The 20470-nt window shown below is 41.7% G+C and overlaps 1 protein-coding gene across 1 annotated transcript in view; it reads left to right on the top strand.

Annotated features, from left to right (window-relative positions):
- Positions 1 to 20470, top strand: part of lingo1a (leucine rich repeat and Ig domain containing 1a) — a 92709-nt gene that overhangs the window by 19007 nt on the left and 53232 nt on the right. The window contains exon 2 of the mRNA XM_040163078.2: positions 15556 to 15700. The gene's annotated coding sequence lies outside the window, so the exon portion shown is untranslated. The remainder of the gene's footprint in view (positions 1 to 15555; positions 15701 to 20470) is intronic.

Genomic DNA, 20470 nt, shown 5'->3' with positions numbered 1-20470 from the left:
GGGTTTCTTTTTTAGTCTTGGCAAAGTAAACTGGTCAGTTTTTTGACATGGTCCACAATAACTTAGATCAGCCAAATACTTGTTCTGGTAAAAGGTTATTTCAGCCAAAACTAATTAGACATGAACGTTGGTGAGCTGTTCACACTTACTGGAGGCCTAGAGGCTACTTCACCGTCAAATATAAAAAGCACTAATTGAGTACATTAATGACAGGCATCATTAAGAGGGTACGTCTTGCAATGTAGAGCAATAGAATAGCTATTACTTTAGCAAACAATTATTGCAGATCATATCTTGTTGGATTTGTTGCATCTCTACTACAAGGCCATCAGACATCCAGGTGACCTGAAATCGGACAAAGTATCTCGGACTGAGTATTTTTTCTTTAAACCAAGCTAGTCTGCTAAATTTGTTATTGATTCTAGTGTTTTAAGTTAATTTGATTGCTGGTTTGCTTTAGCTCTTGCCGTTTTTTATTGCCAGTTGTTGTGATAGACTCTACTATTAAGTTAACTGCTCGCGTGACCTCCTAACTTTGCTAGGTTTGACCTGATCGGTCTAGTCTTCTAAAGCAGAAGAGACTTGAATCGTCTCAGTTTGTCAAAACACCACATTCCCGGACTCCCAACATCACTGCGACAACACGATCCTGTAGATACTCGCTCTACAACATCAGGAGAACACGTCCTCTTCTCACTCAGAAGGAGGTACTGATTCAGGCTCTTGTCGTCTCCTCCTGGACTACTGTAACTCTCTCCTGCAGGTCTCCTGCTACCACCATTCCACCTCTGCAGCTCATCCAGAATGCAGCAGCTCCACTGGTCTTTAACCTTCCTAAGTTCTCCCTCACTCCTCCACTCCTCCGCTCTCTTCACTGGTACCGGTGGCTCATCCAGTTCTAAACACTGGTGCTCACGTACCATGCTGTGAATGGATGGGGTCCAGCTTCCATCCAGGACCTGGTCCAACCCGACATCCCGACCTCTGACCTCTCTGCTCTGCATGTGATAAACTGCTTGTTCCTCCTCACTGAGAGCAAAACACTCGACTAGATCTCCACTCTTTGCTGTCCTGCTCCTAAATGGTGGAAGGAGGTCTCTGAAGACATCAGGACCACAGAGAGCCTTCACATCTTCAGACTAAAGACACACCTCTTCACACTCTACCTCCACTAACACACTAACTGTAGCACTTACATTGGACTTGTAACGTCACTCATCTATAGCAAATTGTAAATTGGCTTATTTGAGGAAATTTAACTTTCTTGTTCTTGTTGAGTTTGTACCGCTATGACTGCACTTATTGTAAGTCGCTTTGGCTAAAAGCGTCAGCTAAATTACATGTAATGGTCATATCAGGGTCAGCTTTTTGCATATAAAAGAAACTAATATTCGCTGTCCCAGCTACATGGCTTAGACACTAATAATATAAAAAGGATTAATCATTGAAAGAAAGTAAAAGGTAACATTCATGTAGAGATGAAAAAAAAACATCTCCACTTGGGGTTTTATTCTCTTGGATTATCTCACTCCGTCAAGCGTCAAGCACGGTACCGCAATTCAAACTGGAGCTATTTGTCAATTAATCAATCAGCCAATTAACCCTGATAGATTGCCTGTGTGCACTATCTGGTTTAATTAAAGAAGAAGGGCAACCTCAAAATGTCACATTAGCAAACAAGCATGAAATAAATAACGTGCGTTTTGACTGGAGCCTGAATGGGCCCAAAAAAGTAAACCGTCACAATGCATAATATACTGTCCAGAAAATGAGTGAGCTTTGGAGGAACGCAGGGTGGAACCCTTTGCAGACTGTCACTCCATCTCTGGGTTAGTTAATACAGGACTACAGGCACCTCCATAAGCAAACACTCTGTCGTTAACATACATCCGCTCTTTAAAGACACATTCCTGATTGTTGAGTTTTAGTTTAAATATGGAAGGAAGTGACACTTTGACCAACTAGAAAATTCCGCAGAAATAAGGCTGTGACCTATACAGATGTCTGCGCATGAGTCGGCCACGCAGGCAAGTGAAGGCTAGCCACAACGGCTAGCTAGCAAGCTAAAGACATGAGCGATTTCTTCTGGCTGTTTTAGCCACAGGTCCTGGTATTGCCAGTGCCATGTTGGCGCTTTTTCTTGCCTGGCTGTATCACAAGACTCATCTGTAACCACTTTGTAAAAAAAATATAACAAAAATACTCTATGACTCACTGATGAGTGGGGGGGTGAATTTCCAATTACTCTTCTCAGGCTCTCCAGTCGGACGTTAGCCGTGCAGCTTTTTTTTCAAGGACGGAGAAGAGAATGCAAAAATGTCTCTCGGGATTTTTTGCCTGCCCTCCGGGCTTTGATGTATAACCCCCCCACCCCGCGTGAGCCCACGGTTGCAATATGTGTGGCTGGTTTTCCTCGCTCCCTTTCTGTTGTGTCTGTTCTGGTGGAATGCAATGTTATATCAAACAGGAGCAGACCAGGAAGTCCAAGCAAGTTTGAAACACTTCCGTCAGGCAAAATGTCCTCGGCAGCCGTGTGATATGAACATGCTTAATGCATGCTTTTTGGTCCGTGGAATACCATGAGAAATGCACATCAGACCCCTGTTGGTGCTAAAACAGGTTCCTCTTTGGAGTTCTCTGCTTGCATCTCGCTGAATAATTGAAGCTTCAATTGAGCAGTGGGTAAATGAGGATACGGGGGTTTTGGCTAACCGCCTGCCCCCCCGTATGACGGGAGAGCTCCCTGTGAGTTGGCCTCTCGGTCAGTATTTACAGTCTTTTCAGCACTGACACTTTGAAGTCAATAAGCCTCTGCAGATCAACATTTTCTCCCACACGATGCCCCAGATTGATGAAGCGTCTCAAAAGCTTCAAATTCAGCTCATTTGCTCGGCCGGGTGGGCTGCAGTCTTTGCGTTCCTCGATGCCACTTTGAGGGTGAAACAAAACACACACATACACTGTGTATCTGTACTCCAATCTTTAATTCCAGGTGTTTATCCCAGATCTTGAATCCAGTAGCCTCCCCACCCCCCTTCTGCTTCTGCCGAATCCTGCTATTCAATTCCGGGCTGGTTTTGTAGCGAACATCCAGCTGCATCATAATACCTCTTCGTGGCTGAAAACAGTATGTATGTCTGGGTGGCTTGTGTATATTATAAAACTGGTCAGAATGACTGAGAAAGCCCGTCTCGTAGGCTAGTCGCCCCACAATGGCTGAGGCTGCACCTCTTTAATGCGGTACTCAAGCTGACAGATGAGGCTTATCTCCCACAAGGAGAGAAACTGGCAGAGCCCCTCCCCTTGCCAGGCGATCCATACGGGTACAACAGAGGGAGTTTTTCAGGAGTTCATCAGTTCACATCACAGATAAGGCTATTGAGATGGAGGGGGGGTGGGGGCTCAACTTACTATGCAGTCAGCAGTGCTCCAATCTTAAGACCTTGAAATTCATGCTCAACTTCATGTCAGTACTTTTCCTCCCAATCATTTTATTTCACAGTTACAACCAAATGTTCCCAAACATTTTGACTTAGTCTGTTGCATATTGTAACAGCTACACATTTTGAGATATACAGCCAGAGCTACACACTCTATTCATTAGCATTTAAACCCCCTTAAATTGTCGTTATTTTTTCCCCTCACTTATATGAAATTGAAAACGTAATTTCCAACCACTGATAGAGGCCAACTGAAAGAAGCGTCAGCATGTTATTAAGTTACTATCATCATTCTTCAGTTTGTACTTCTGAGCCTCAGCCAGTCAGGACGTTTTACAGAATCATAAATTCATATTTTCCATTAATCTCAAGACCCAAAAATGCCATTCTATTGCACTTTATCCCATTCATGCTTAAGCTTGACTGCTTTTGCCAGCATTTATTTTAATTGTTGCACTAAATCTCAAGTTACTTCACACCAACATCCCAAGTCATTTCACACCATCTGCTGCTCTAGAGTTTGCCTCTTCCCTCTGTTCTTTTCATTGGACCACCCCTCAATCCATTTGTGGATTAAACGTCTCCGGGTATAAATTAGACTGCTTTGCCTCTGATGCCACGTGGTGAATATAGTATCAGGTCGCAGGGCTACAAATCTTTCCTTAAGCATCGGTGGGGGAATACTAAATGTAAACGTCCAGGGACTCCGTGCCACCAAGTCATTATTAAAGAGGAAGGCGGTGCTTTATGTGCCGCAGCATTAGTGATTGTTTATGCCGAAGCAGTGTTAATTTCGTCGACGAAAACTATGATGAAAATTTTTCGTTAACAAACCTTTTTTCCATGACTAAGACGAGACTAAGACGTGACGAAAACGATCTTAAAATAAAAACTATGACTAAATCTATTCTAACTTTCGTTAACGAGACGAGACGAACATGTTGGTGGTTGACGAAGTCACGATACTTTTTCCCCCTAAATTTGCACGCAGCTGACAGACAGACAGACAAAGTACGGCGGATATTAACGCGCCATGATGACGTCATCCACCAACCCAGAACGCTCGCATCACATCGGTCCAGCAGTGGTTCTTGTGCACCGACTACGGACCGAGACGACTATTTTACGCTTCGGGGGCTTTGAATGTGGCTTCGTTAGTTTAGCTCAGCTGTCTCGGTTTAGCTGCCTGTTTAGCGGAGCTTTCTGCTCTGTTCTCTGGCGACGGCAGGCAGCGTTTCCTCGGCTGGATGATGAGACGCTCCGTCACAGGCTTCTCCAAACACGTCTAACATAATAAAGTTATTGCAGGTTCTGAAGCCAAGAAAATAATGTATTGCAAGGATTGTAGGACGTTAAGGTCTCTTTAGTTGGGACAGTGGAAACAATAAAGGAGCATGAAGTGTCAAAAGCATTGCGAGTAAACAGACAAAGACAACAAAGAGTTGCATTTAGATCCCTGGTCCTCATGAAGTTGTTACACCTTTGCCAATTTGTTAAATTGCCTTGCAAATAAATGCTTTGCTATTTGTTCAAATCCAAATCCTTTCATGTAATGATGTTTCACATGTCATTTATATCAGCTCACACAAACACTTCAACCATTTATTGTTGGCCCGGCTCCTCCGTCACATTTTACAACCCATTGTGGCCGCGAGTCAAACCGTTTGCCGACACCTATAGACCTGTCCTATAGGAGGGACATCTATAGGCCTGTCCTAGGAGGGACATCTATAGACCTGTCCTAGGGGGGACATCTAATGGACAACCAAGTACTGCAAGCTAGACTATTATGCATCTGTAGACACAACACAGGGGGTCCCTGGGCCTGAGAAGGGAAGAAAAGGAGTTTAATATGGCTATTAAATGTGACTAAAACTAGACAAAACTAATTACATTTTAGTCTAGTTTTCATCGCTGAAAACTACACTAAAATGTTCTGAGTTAAACTAAAACAAAGAAGGATTAAAATGACTAAATGTGACTAAAACTAATAAGCATTTTTTTGTCTAAAGACTAAGACTAAATCAAAAATAGCTGCCAAAATTAACACTGTGCCGAAGACAAAGAGCAGGATTGTCTTATTCAACGAGAGGCCATTTCCATTGGTGATGGTCCGCCCAAAGCAGGAGGTATTGTTGACCTTGTTGCTGGCGGACGGTCCAAAGTGAAGATCTGTGTGTATTCTGGGACCGTGTAACGTCAGAGTAGCATCTGGCCATCAGATACAGTGTAGCATCATTTATGGGGGGGACAGAGCATGTTATGCAGATAGAAGCAGCTGTTACGAAGCTGCAAAATGAATCATCGAACAGTCGACCCAAAGATGCTCACAATGAAGCGCATATGTTGGTAGATTGCAGTTTTGTTTGCAATTTTAATCGTTTTTCTGCTTCTACATAAAACTGGTGAAATGCTGCCATGTGTGAATGTGTAAATCTTTAGATCAGAGCTGTGAATTGAGACTGTTTGCTAGATGTGGTATTTATGTAATATCCATGCCTGGGCTGCAGGTGCATAGGCGGACAGTCATCACACCAAAACATTCTGAGCATAAATATGCATCTGGTGGAGATCCATTAATCAGTGGATCAATCACGCACCTTAAACGTGCAGTCATGTTAATCTTATTTGTAGTTTACCAAGGCTGGTTGTCCCCTTAGCGCTTAGCTGTGTCCAGTACCTTTATCAGCTTTGAGTTTTAAAGAGGAAAAATGATTGAGAGCATGTTCACATGATTCAACGTAAAAAAAACTAAAACCATTTTTCCCTCACACTGTGTGAATGTACCTACTCGTGTTTCCGTTTTAGCACTGATCTCTTTAGCCACTCTCCCAAAAATAAGAGAAGTATGGTGCACCTCTGCAAAGGCAGTTTTCAGGCCTAGAAAATGCATGTAACTCATTCCTTTGCTTACACCGAGATTCTGCAATACTTTTGTTAAGAAGATCAGCCATTACACCATCTTACTCCTGTAGAATAGATAATAACTGCCAGCGTTTGTTTTTTTTATCTCCCTGTGGTAGGGGTAAAGTTCATCAAAACTTCACACTTGTGGAGGTGGGCTGTGCATCTTCATTGGGAAAGGAGCTAGGAAGTGGGCGGCTATTCTGGATGTCTTGTTGATGTGTTCATTTCAGTGTTAATTTTGGCAGCTATAGTCTTAGTCTTTAGACGAAAATGGATATTAGTTTTAGTCACATTTAGTTTTAATCACATTTAATAGCCATATTAAACTCCTTTTCTTCCCTTCTCAGGCCCAGGGACCCCCTGTGTTGTGTCTACAGATGCATAATAGTCTAGCTTGCAGTACTTGGTTGTCCATTAGATGTCCCTCCTAGGACAGGCCTATAGATGTCCCTCATAAGACAGGCCTATAGATGTCCCTCATAAGACAGGCCTATAGATGTCCCTCCTATAGGACAGGCCTATAGATGTCCCTCCTATAGGACAGGCCTATAGATGTCCCTCCTATAGGACAGGTCTATAGGGTCGGCAAACGTTTTGACTCGCGGGTCTCAGTGGGTTGTAAAATGTGACGGAGGCCAAGAACAAGCGGTTGAAGTGTTTGTGTGAGCTGATATAAATGACATGTGAAACATCATTACATGAAAGGATTTGGATTTTAACAAATAGCAAAGCATTTATTTTCAAGGCAATTCAACAAATTGGCAAAGGTGTAACAACTTCATGAGGACCAGGGATCTAAATGCAACTCTTTGTTGTTTTTGTCTGTTTACTCGCAATGCTTTTGACACTTCATGCTCCTTTATTGTTTCCACTGTCCCAACTAAAGAGACCTTAACGTCCTACAATCCTTGCAATACATTATTTTCTTGGCTGCATCATAAACCAGCCATTCTAAACTGGACCCCCACTTTTCATTCAAGTCTTTTCTTTCTCTTTGTTTAGTTGTTGGTTTCATGACCAGTTCTCCTCTCTTGTGTCCTGCGGGTTTTCCTCCACCTGCTCTGTGCCGCCACGTCCTTCACCTGCACTGCGCACTTCTATCAAAAGGATCCACCTGTCACGGGTGCGCGCCTCTATGTTGCTTAGTAACGAGCGTACGGTGGCCGAGACGGTTTAACGTCTTCTCACGATGTGGCGCGTGAACTACAGTTAGAAATGCGTGAGGCTTCAGAACCTGCAATGAGTTTATTACGTTAGACGCGTTTGTAACGGAGCGTCTCATCCAGCGAGGAAACGCTGCCTGCCGTCGCCAGAGAACCGAGCAGAAATGTCCGACAGTCTTTAAACGGGTCTTCAGCCTGCTAACAGTCAGCTAAACCGAGACAGCTGAGCTAAACTAACGAAGCCACGTTCAAAGTTGCCGCAGCGTAAAATAGTCGTCGCTGTCCGTAGTCGGTGCACAAGAACCACCGCTGGGTTGGTGGATGACGTCATCATGACGCGTTAATATCCGGCGTACTTTGTCTGTTGTCTGTCAGTTGCGTGCAAATTTAGGGGGAAAAAGTATCGTGACTTCGTCAACCACCAACATGTTCGTCTAGTCTCGTTAACGAAAGTTAGAATAGATGTGACACTCGACAGCCTACTCTCCCTGACTCCCAACTTCACTGCGACAACACGATCCTGTAGATACTCGCTCTACAACATCAGGAGAACACGTCCTCTTCTCACTCAGAAGGAGGTACTGATTCAGGCTCTTGTCGTCTCCCTCCTGGACTACTGTAACTCTCCTGCAGGTCTCCTGCTACCACCATTCCACCTCTGCAGCTCATCCAGAATGCAGCAGCTCCACTGGTCTTTAACCTTCCTAAGTTCTCCCTCACTCCTCCACTCCTCCGCTCTCTTCACTGGTACCGGTGGCTCATCCAGTTCTAAACATGGTGCTCACGTACCGTGCTGTGAATGGATGGGGTCCAGCTTCCATCCAGGACCTGGTCCAACCCGACATCCCGACCTCTGACCTCTCTGCTCTGCATGTGATAAACGGCTTGTTCCTCCTCACTGAGAGCAAAACACTCGACTAGATCTCCACTCTTTGCTGTCCTGCTCCTAAATGGTGGAAGGAGGTCTCTGAAGACATCAGGACCACAGAGAGCCTTCACATCTTCAGACTAAAGACACACCTCTTCACACTCTACCTCCACTAAAAAGACAAATTGTAGCACTTAAGTGGCGTTATAAGTACAATGCAATTTGCTACAAATCGAAAATAGAAAATCGCACATTCTTGTTTCTTGCTCCTCTGAGTTTGTATCCTTATGGTTGAATGCATTTATTGTAAGTCACTTTGGATAAAAGCGTCAGCTAAATGACATGTAATGTAATTGAAGTTAAGCCACTGTCATCATTGCACTGTACATTCAATACGAATTAATTCCAGCTAAAGGTACATGTGGCTGTTTCATCGACCTTGACCATTTATTTCAGGCTTTGAATGAAGGCCAACCATGGTCAAATATTTTTTGTTTCTTAATTAAACATTAATAATAATTTTGTAGTAAATTGTTAAAATTTAAGAAATAGGAAATATTACATGATTCATATGGTACTTGAAAGGGTTTGTATACAAACCCTTATTAAATAAAGGTCTCAATTTGTGTTCATTTTTTCAAACCACATTTTTCTGAGGAATATAGACACATTGTGTTCATTATGATCACATGTATATTCCGCTGTATCATATGCAAAAGAATGTCTTATCATAGCTTTGCATTGTAGCTCATGACTCCCAAAAATGTGTTCAAATGTGTGTGAACTTTCTTTGGTGAGAGACGCTGTGGAATCTGCATTTCAGCATTTTCAACACTGTGGACGGAATGATTTATGAAATAATTTAGGCATCATTTTCAGGGATACACAGCCTCCTAATGATATTATAATTATACGTCGAAGATTAATTTCCTTGCGTGGGGCCAATTGTTTGACGGATTACTTGGAAATTGGGAAGGAATGGAGAAAATGACAGCGCTCAGTTTTCTCATTGTGCACTTAAAAAAGGCAGAAAACAAATAGGGTGAAACCTGCAGCACGACTCAGAACGCTGCAAGTCAGATCTCATGTTGGCATTGTTTTTTAATTGCTCCTCTCGAATAAGTGATTGATTAATTGCCTATCCATTAATTAGAGTGGACCCGCGGAGCCCCCTTGACACCCCCACTCTCATCTGCCCCGGTTAAACCGCAGCACTCTGAGAGCTGGAACCGTGATGTCACGGCGGCGTCTTCCCCCCGGTGACAACAACTTAAACCTGAAACTTTGCTAGCTTCCCGTAATTGCCTTGATTGTATTCTTTTTCTCTTTAATTTTTAAACATGTTTAATTTTTCAACTTTAACTTATTCCTTCATTTTTAAATTAACCTATAGTCTTATACTACTAACTCATAGCATTATATTTTATTCCTTGTACACTGTTGTCTTGTCGTACTGTCCTGTTACGCACCAACCGCCAAGTCAAATTCCTTGTATGTCTGATATATTATGGCAATAAATGTTTAAAAAAAATTGAAGAATGAATGTTAAAGTTAAAAATATTTTTAAATGAAAAAATATCCCGCAGCTCTGCACATAGTTCGAGGAGGATTGTCCTCTGGAACCTAAAGCAGCTGATGAGCCAGTTGTCCTCATGTGCAAGTCTCTAAATATGCGCTCTCTCATTATTGCACCATTTGCAATGTCTTCTAGTAGTGCTAAAGCAGTCATTGTTTTAATAGTATGCTTTGCACCGATTTATGCATGCTTTTATATCCACTTGTGTAATTGCAGACACGTGTTAATTGTTCATGTGTCTCAAATGTGCACATCACTCAGTGTGAGGACAAATTGTGTTCACGCTTATTTATTATTAGTTTCCCAACATCACCTGTAGGGCTGTCATCGAATATTCTATATTCGAATAGTTGTTAAAAACAACTAGTGACCCAGTGAGCATTTTTTGGTTGAAAAGACGTTTAAAAGACGTCTATGCCCGATGTTGAAAAATGGTTTAAAAGTGAAAGTTGTTTCAACGTCTATTTGTAGACGTTGAAAAGACGTCTATGTTTAGACCATGTTTCAACGTGATTTTTTATACGTTAATATTTCGTCCTCTCTTGTGTGCTATATCATTATTTTTGAGGTTTAAAAAGAAACTACGTCCACATTTCTAAGTTTACCACCGGTATTATGAATCACGTTGTAAACGGGTCTATACGTGAAGGTATAGGTAAAGTTCGAATTTTACAGTAAAATATTTTTTGAAGGCAGAGAGCAAGTGTGTAAGTGAGAGGGGGGGTGCAATAATCATGAACAGTGAAAACAACGGCTTGGGGAGCGCTGGCAGGAGGCTGAGGTCCAACCCGTCGGCAGTCGGGCTCATCAACAGAGCCCAGTCCCCCACAGACTGACTCTGACATCCCACCGGTCACTCCCTTCACTCCACATGCACATACACTTGTCACTTTCACATACACTCACATTAAGAGTTGTGTAGAGAATGGTTATCACTTGTGCAGTTTATTTTTTACTTTTAATTTAGCCTTATATTTTATTCCAAAGGGTTAAATGGTAAATTTGTAAATTGAACATGCCATTTTCTTGCACTTATCACCTACCGCAATGTCATTCCTCGTATGTCTAACATATTTTGGCAATAAATGATTGATGATTGCTTTTGCATTGCAAGTGTTTTCTTTGTACCTCATGGGAGGTTGGATGGTGTTTTTTAGCTTGACTACTGTTTCCGTGAGTCGACACGCTGAAAATAACAAACGTGACATCTGGTCCCAGTTTGTATAATAACATACAAATATCACAGAAATACACACCAATGAAAACAGATTTGTCTCCTGTTAAAGAGTTCCCAGATGGAGATCCCTTTGCAAAGCAAAGAATGTGAAGTGTATGGTGTTCAGCGTATGCATTATATTCAATGAAAAAAGTCTCACTCCATCATGAAATGTTGATATCACGTCCCAATAACCAATTCAATTTTGATATGATTTGATCTGTGGTTGACGTGGATTTAATGTTCGACTGGAGCAACAAACCAACAGGAAACAAGGTTTCATCAACTTTGCGGTTTATTCAGCAATGCCATTTTATTCTGTTGCTTGCATCATATGTCCACAGTCTATAAAAAAAGGAAATAAAGAAGATTACAACATGTGTCATAATTAGGTCGTCAGTCTCTAGGTCCTAACAAACAAATCAAGTCATATACAAACTAAACTACATTGTAATATGAATAAGCAAAATAAAGCTCTACTTAACATTGGAATAAGTCAAACAGACACATGGAAACACTCCTGTCAGGATACAAAAGGAAGTTGGCCCCAGCCAGGCCTCTATTTATGGTGTGGGAGGTGACTCCTGTGGGAAGGAGGGCAAATTGTATGCAGTTTAATTACAGTGGTAATTATTTTCCTATATGGCGATTAATCTTAGGAAATCAGCAATGTAGAGCATAGAAAACAATGTTTTATCTATTTGGTCCACATACAGTTAAGGTTACAGTGTGTGGTTGGCCACATTTACCTTTTTTTAATACCGCTGTGCTTGGTTACCAAAAACAAATTATGGTTTAAGAGGTTTTCGCTAAATTATATAATATTTAATAAACAAATATAATTTACTGTTAAAGTTGGTTTGCATGATAGTACATATCTAAACCTCCCCCCCGTTATCTGGCATAATTTTCTGCATGATGCCGTTGTACATGAATATCCTTAACACATACAGTCACACAAACACACAGTCAGCACACTTCCACTTGATGCAGACCGGAGGGCCGGCATTAAACGCAACAATACAAACAAAGCAACCGATCGATGCAGCAGAACACCACACCTTTAGGGCGACGGTGGCGCATGGAGTAGAGAGGGTATGCTGGGAACCGCAGGGTTGGTGGTTTGAAATCTGGCTGCTATATGTCTCAAGTCAAAGTGCCCCTGATCAAGTCACCTAACCTCCCGTGCCTTTACTGGCAGCACAGTTCTCCCACTGTGTGGGATGGGTTAAATGGAGAGCATAATTTACCCAAGGGGATCAATAAATTCAATTCAATTCATTTTATTTTGTAGAGCCCATAATCGCAAATTACAAATTTGCCTCAGAGGGCTTTACAGTTTGTACACATACAACATCCTCTGTCCCTAAACCCACCACCGGCACAGGAAAAACTCCCCCAAAAATGAAAAAAACCCTTCCAGGAGGGAAAATAAAAAAAGGTAAACCATTATAAAACAAGGGGCCGTGAACAACACAATGACCGTGTTTCTTGCTGATGCTTTGGCTGTCATCAAAACAACCCACCCTATTAATAACATTCAAATACGTATAAGTACGTGCTGAGGGACGTTGGGTTTTCCAGCCACGTATTCATTTATGGCTTAGACGGCACGTTTAAAAATCCTAGCATGGTTGATGTTTGAGACGGGGCGGTCGATAGATGTCTCAAAGGAGCTGGAACGGCATCACCCACTGTGCGTGCTGCTGTAAGGTAACGCACAGTGGGATCCCTGTTAGTCACTGAGGCCAGGATATGTCCTGCTGGATGGCCTGGGGGGGTGTATGCGGGTGATGCTTTTGCCTGTCAGGTGGCTTGTGTTCAGAGCTAATCCTTTTGAAAATGAGTTTGTTTTCCACCTTGGGATTTAGTGAGGGCGTGTGAGAGACGCGACCGGCCCCAAGGAGTCAGTCATCCATGTGCACAACTAGAGATAGTCTAATCTCGTCACGGAGCCAGGGAGGGGTGGGGGGGTTCCAAGCCACAATATCAGTAGCAAAGACTTGTGTTTACGGATATGATTTGCAAAATTACGCTTGCACTTGATAGACGGGGTCGACGGTGGCGCATGGTGTAGAGAGGGTGCATCAGGAACCGAAAGGTTGGAGGTTTGAGCCCCGCCTGCTCCATGTCAAAGTTTTGCTGAGCAAGACACCTAACCCTTAACTGCTCCCCTGGCAGAAAGTCGCTTTGGATAAAAGCATCAGCTAAATGATCTGTAATGTAAATAATTTTCTTCTTCCCAAAGTCTTTACTGCTGTAAGTCATTAACATATACTGTACATGCATGTCATTTCTCATTGCGAACAAAAAAGGAATTTCACACAATCATCTATCATTCTTTTATTTTCAATGTTTCCTTGTTTCATTTGAAAAGTTCTGCAGCAGTTTTTTATATTGTCTCTCCCCAGTATCTTGTTTTCTATATGGGTTTATTTTTTATGAAACCTGCAGGTATCCCCTGACTTTGTCCTCACAATATGTCAATATGCCTTTATATTTCAGCAAAGGTCCAAAGGTAAATATGCCGTGGCTGCCTGCCACTCTGAGTGGCCCGTTGGTGGCAGCGGGGGTGGTGAGGGTGATATTCTTGGAGGTACCTTCACAATGACAGAGTGGCAGGAATAACTTTGGCAGGCCCAATATGACAGTTTTCAGGTGTGGATACAATGAGCAAATTCTCTTTTTGGGCCTGGCTTCACCCGAAGCAGTTTTGATGGGAAGCTGATGTCCAGGTTTCCTCCAAGCTGTTTCAGCAAGTAATGCCATTATCGCTTGAATAAACCCGTGAGGACATTAGCACAGTGCCACCCAGTGTATACACACAGAATAATATTATACATCCAGATGTGCTCTCACATTTTATACAACGTCAGTAACAGTGCAGTCAAAGCAAACTAATATCATGCAAAAAGGGCAATGTGCAAGTTTGCAGCTGTGACAAAAAACCACGTCACTAACAATGTGATTTGTAAACCTAGAAACAGATGCTATTAAATAATCTGGAAAAAACATTGAAATGGAATTGTTATGCCAGTAACAAGGCGGATGTAGAACATCTTGCAGAGATAGAACGAGATGTCTTTGTTACTGCCAAAAAACTCTGCAGACAAATTACAGCAGCACAGACGCTCCTGCAGGTTGCTCTCGATCCATGGTCTCACTTCCACCAGCTAGGAAATCAAAGGGAAGCTCATCCCTGCTGATCTATGCATCAGCTACTGTTAGACGTGTGTGAGTACATCGTTGAGTGTGTCAGTACCACGGACAAAATATGGCACCCTGGTAGCATATAAAACACGGTTAAACAAAATCAATTATTCAAAAATATAATTTTGTTGTTGTGTGTTGTCTCATACAAAGTCTGATCAACCACAGAAAGGGAAATGGAGCAGATGGTTATTACTGACAGCAAGTATCGAAGAGCAGACATACTGTTGTGTTGACTTGCAAATGGCCTCTTCGGGATATTATATTGCTGCACATAATGGATTTATGTTGTCTAATCACATCAGAACTATATTAGGCTGATTATGCTCAGTGTATTCATCTTTTTAACTTTACATGACATTCATGTTGACTCCAATGTTAATATGCCGTGTTCATTTTCTGTGAATTCAGCTTGCGGTGTAAGCATGCCTTTTTCAGTTAAAGCGGGGAATTTCTATTCGTATTGATTGTTCATACCAGTTTTTATACCACATACCTACGATGTTTGAGGCCTTTCAGTGGAAGCTCTCTTAAGATCAGGATGAAAAAATGCACTGAAACATGTCTTCTTAGAAAATTGCTTTTGACCTTGTGGAGTATAATTAAGAGTATAAATAAAAAGAGTAAATTAGTCTTGCTTCATAAATCCAGTCTGCAAAGGAAAATGTTGCTATTGTCCTTTTCGCATGACATAATAAATGTTGACTTATCTGAACCGAAACCATGTCTTAGGAATAAGTCGTGCATCGTTCTTGCAGAAACACACAATAATTGGTTGTCAACATTGTTAAACTAAAGAAGCAAACTACTTGGTTAATGGATGAAGAAAATAAAATAATTTGTCATTCCTCATATTGTCTCCATTTCCAATGGGTGTCAACTGCAGGCTCTTTACACGCAGACAGCTTTTTGAAATGCAAGACTCTGTTTTTTACTTGTTATCATGACATATAACTTTCGTACAACATAACAACTAAGCTACTTGTTCTTTGAGTGACTACCTGTGCTGTATCACTTACTTTGACCTAATGCAGAAACATCCACATTCAATGTATTGGTGGTTTAGGGTCATTTTACGATGTCAAAATGTTTCCCTGGCAACAGGGGCGCAGTAATATACGCATGTGTGTTACCAGCTTGGGAGTAAGGTTTCCACTGTTGCTTGGTCCCTGCAGGTGGCTGATCAAGTGAAGAAGGAGTGCTGCGAGGGTATGTGGATTAAGGAGAGAAGTTATCCAGCTCACACCTCCAGCTTCCAACTTTCTGCACAGTAGCAGCTCCAGCAGCTCGTTGGAATCAGCAGGACAGCAATTACTGCCCGTGAGTATCATTGCACAACCAAAAATTATGGCAAATCTGACATCATCTCTAAATTCAGGCTGTACTGAAATGCACGTGTTTCGCAGGCCGTGCCTGACATATTATAAACCAACCGACATTTAACACTGTTAGGAAAAGCATGGAGAGAACAACACGACACCATCTCAGGCGCTAATGTGTATGGGTGTGATCAACAGGCGACTCATCTCACAGCCATCTAACTTAAAATGTTGAATTTTATGATGTCCTCTCATGTCCTAATTAGTGCCAATCAACATCACTGGTCCATACATGAACGCCGAAACATAATCCGAATGCATGAATTTCGGGTGCTTCACACGCAGGTTGCAGGAGGCATGTCACAACAGTAATTATTGTCAATTTCAGGGTTCAAAAAGGTTCTTGTTTAACTCAGTTGTATATGAATGTAGTTTATGGGTGACTGTAATAATCCAGTTGAGGTTCTGGGTTGTAACTCAGAAGTGTTGAAGCACACTTTTATTTAGCTGCATTGGATTTATTCAATTATGTGCTTAACATGAGTTGAATGTACTGGTTTTTCCTGTGATCCCTGTAGTACCACAAATTCTCCTTCGTTTGCCTTTCGAGATGCTTTGCCTAATCAAAAGGCAGAAAATGTTGTTTTTAGCCGGTCCATAAGCGAATCATCTCCTGCAATGCAATCGTCTGGTCTCAGAGGTAATGCAATTTGAGAAGTATTGGACCAGTTGCACTTTCCGACAACACACAGATTAATTATTAATCAGCACTGAAGTGATACTCACACCCACGTGTACGAACTGCTTGCTCTAAAACAGGGAGAATGACATCTTGCCATGTGAACACAGGTCATGTCAATAAATATGTGTTTCGGCCAGGATCCATCAACACACCTGTTTGGCTGACAAATAATTGTTGTCCTACTTTGTTTAATTCCACCTCATTCGATGACTTATTGTTAGCTCACCATATCCTAACTTGTTACAATTACGAGGATATCAGATAAAACTTTTTCATCTTAGGCTTGACCCTTTTGAAAGGAAGAAATAGCTATGGAGAAAAAAAAATGAATAAATGAGATCTATTAGGTTGGCAGGTCGGCAATCTGTCCAGTGGACTGTAGCCATCTCCCAGCAGTCCACCCGACATCCAGGCTTTACAGAGGATGAGCATTACAGGAAGTGCCATCACTCCAAGCTCCTCTGTGTCAATTGCTCTAAAATGGCCAATTTCCTGTCTAGGGTGTGTGTTTTCACATTTTTATCATCCCCTGCCGTAGTTATCTAGCTGCACTTAGGTCCATCTATCATCGATGCTGCGCGGAGAGGAAGCCGATGTGCAGTAAAATTGACGGACGGCCTTCCGCATGAATGAAGATGTACGAGACATACGGGCAGGCGAATGGGGCTTTTCTTTATTTTATTTTCAGTGCTGCCGTAAGGTGCCGACAGGGAGAATGGGGAAGCTTCCCATGCGCCTCTGACTCAATAGAGCATTTTGGACCTAAAAGTTACCTGACATCTCTTGTGTGTCTTTGTTAGGCTTCCTCAAATTAAAACCAAATTCAATTTCCAGTCACTGTACAGCGAAAACAACTGCGCTTATTTTAACAGCAGCCTCAATGATGTGTATTTACTTGTATTCTTTTTCTCCTGTTTTTGATGTAGCAGTTTAACACCTGTGAATTTAAAATGTATCTGGGTAAAGCTGCGTGGTTATTACCTCGTTAATGCAACCACAGCACTATTTTTTTCCCCCAAATATTGCATGATTTAACACTGATTTTATTTTTAACATATGACCATAATACTGCCACATTACTGTACTATAATATACTTGTTTCTTCTAATCTTTAGAAGAAAGATCCTTGTTGCCCCCATATGATTGTTCTTATAATATTTTAAACCCTGTTCTATTACCTGGATATCACTTACTTAATTACACAATATGACTCCTTATTACCAAGCTGGAAGTAGTGTGATATTGGTGCATTGTATTAAAAATGCACTGATCCACATCCACACATCTGTGTCTTTATATATCACTCTGAAATAGTTTTTCATTTATTTACACTAAATGTGTGCACAAAACGGTCAATTTAAATATCTAGTATCCGGTATGAATGTTCAGAAGATTATTAAAAACTTCACACATCAATCTTCTTATATTCAACATCACTTTATAGAGTCCAACACTAAGCAGTAGTTTTTTTTGCTTCTCCATTAGTATATAACATAGCATGCACTGTACCCAAAGAATGGAGCTGACATATTCTGGTGCGCAGGATATCTGCCATGTAGAGCATCTGAAAATGATTCGTAATTTGCATAACAACAATGTAGGGACACCTTTCAGGAAAGCGCTAATGAGAAGTGCTCTTGTTCTGTGACTTGCACTCGACCTTGCATACAAAACCCCTACGACTTGACCTTTGATTCATGAACATCCTCCACTGCGTGTAACTCCATCCATTTCCACCAAACAGAGGGAGGACTCGTAAGTAAATCATCTCGGGAGAATATTCAGTACATGGCTTTGAGTTACTTGATTTGACTTTATGAAACCTGTTAATCAGATTCTTGAAGGAGAACCAACATCTACGCTCTGGCGCCACTGGTAAAGTCAGCTTGGGATTCTTCTTGTTTCCGTCACAGCGGCTGCATTTCAAACACGCTGCCCTGTTGGTTTGCAAACACAATATTTATCTGTACACATCATTACACCCCCTGACTGTATTTGATTGATCAGGAATTCAGAAACGTCTCCTCAGAGAACGGTTGACTGAAGACGTCTGTTTACACCCAGCACCTACCAACATAATTGGTTTCTTGTGCTTTAGGACAGTGAATCATTCTTTGTCCAATTAGAAACCATATCCCTCTGGTTCTAACCCTTCAGCTTCCAATACAAGTTGTCAAAAGTAGATAATTGTGTTCTGATTTCACCAAAGGATCTCTTCACACAGACGGTTCAAAATCGAATAAGCTACAGCAGAATCTCCGTTGGGTATAATTGTAGAATCCTTTCAAGCTGCGTCTGAGCAGAACAAAATACTTTGCAAAATACTTCTGCTTGGATAACAATCAAATCAGTTTGGACAAATAACTGACAGCAATACCAGGATTTTCACAATTAGGAAACAAAGGCAGAAATAAAAGTGTTGGACCTTTTCTATCCATCATTGTTTGTACAGAAATGTCCATTGGTTATAATTAAAGATTAAAAGGAAAAACCTTCATCGCCATTCAAAACCACTTTGGATAATCTACCTTCCATCTTATTGGCCTATTTTGTGGTTTGGTGGTGTTTTTTTGGACTAGTATTCTTGACATGTTCAATCAATTTGCATTATTTCAAAGAGCTCATCATGCGATGGGATTATATAAGCAATTTGGGCCAGGGATGTAAAGCCCCTTCTCCAACCCTTCACACTGAGATCTGGAACATCAAGGTGCCAACATCTGCTCTCAGACAGACATACTGAACTCACACGGACCAGCTATAGGTGTGTTGAATACGATGTGTGAGCATTATGAATGTTCTGCTAGACTCAAATAACAGGGGAGGTGAATATGGCTTCATTTGTCTGCAGGCTGGTGGTTCTCGGTGACTTTGGTTAAATGAGATTCATCTCATCCTTTGCTAAGATGGCGAGTAGACAGCTTTCACCATCCCTTGACTTAAGCCCTTTAATGTGAAAACTTACACTAGGGCTACTAATTCAGAGCAAGTGGACATGTAAATCCCTCGGATCACATTTACAAACACATTTACATAAAACAATGTGTTGGAACACATACGTTGTAATAACCTAAATCCCTGTGGTGGTCAGTTTCACAGTCATGTAAGAAACCAGCAGGCTAGACGCAGCAAATGTTTTCTCTGTTATGTAACCAGTCTCAAGAAAGATCTTCTACATGTTTTGTGTTTTTTTCCACATATATCTCCCCACCTCCCACTCGCTCATTGTGCTCCGTGCCCACTGGACTTGATAGATGGAGGAGGAATGTTAGTGTGTCATAAAATTATTGCTCTCCAGAGTTTAGGTGATATCAAAGGTTGTCAACGCAACTTATGTTACCAATGCAAGCATGTATCTGCTCTGCTTTACACAACAGAAAACATAGACGACTTCCACCTCAATAACAAATGCATATCTTTCATTCATGACCTTGGCTGAGGCATAATATATTCCAGGGCAACTACCAGTGTTTACTTTGGTCCAGCATTCTAGCCGCAGAGCTTTGGCACCATGCAAGCTTTTTCTAATGCATTAAAATAAATCGTGTTGTTAAAATTCAGAAACAAGAAAATACAACATGTAGAATGTTAAATAGCTTTAAGTGTGCTATATTAAAGTAACTGTAGAGGTAATCAAAGCAGCTCCATATATCAAGCTCGGGGTAAAGTGGGCTTCAGTAATTAGAAGATGTTCCCAGCATGTCCATGCAGTGCATTAGTGACCAGAATCACTCGACTGAAAGGCTACGTTTGGACTGAGGATGGATGTGAACGTATGTGTCAGGGTTGGGTAGGAAGGCAGGACTCAAAACGCAGACTTTAACGAAAGAGGCTTTAATAGACAAAAAGGCAGGCACGCACGCACGCACGCACGCACGCACGCACGCACGCACGCACGCACGCACGCACGCACGCACGCACGCACATCTAGACGGTAGACAGGGACATCCGTGACTACAGACAATGACGCCACCAGTGACTAACAATACACACGGCTTAAATACACAAGGGAGGTGCAGGTGATTGGAC

This window comes from Gasterosteus aculeatus, chromosome X (assembly GCF_964276395.1).
Source record: "Gasterosteus aculeatus chromosome X, fGasAcu3.hap1.1, whole genome shotgun sequence".
NCBI classification, from domain to species: Eukaryota; Metazoa; Chordata; class Actinopteri; order Perciformes; family Gasterosteidae; genus Gasterosteus; species Gasterosteus aculeatus.
The sequence above is the reverse complement of the archived record's forward strand: the minus strand, read 5'-3'. Positions and strand labels throughout refer to the sequence as shown.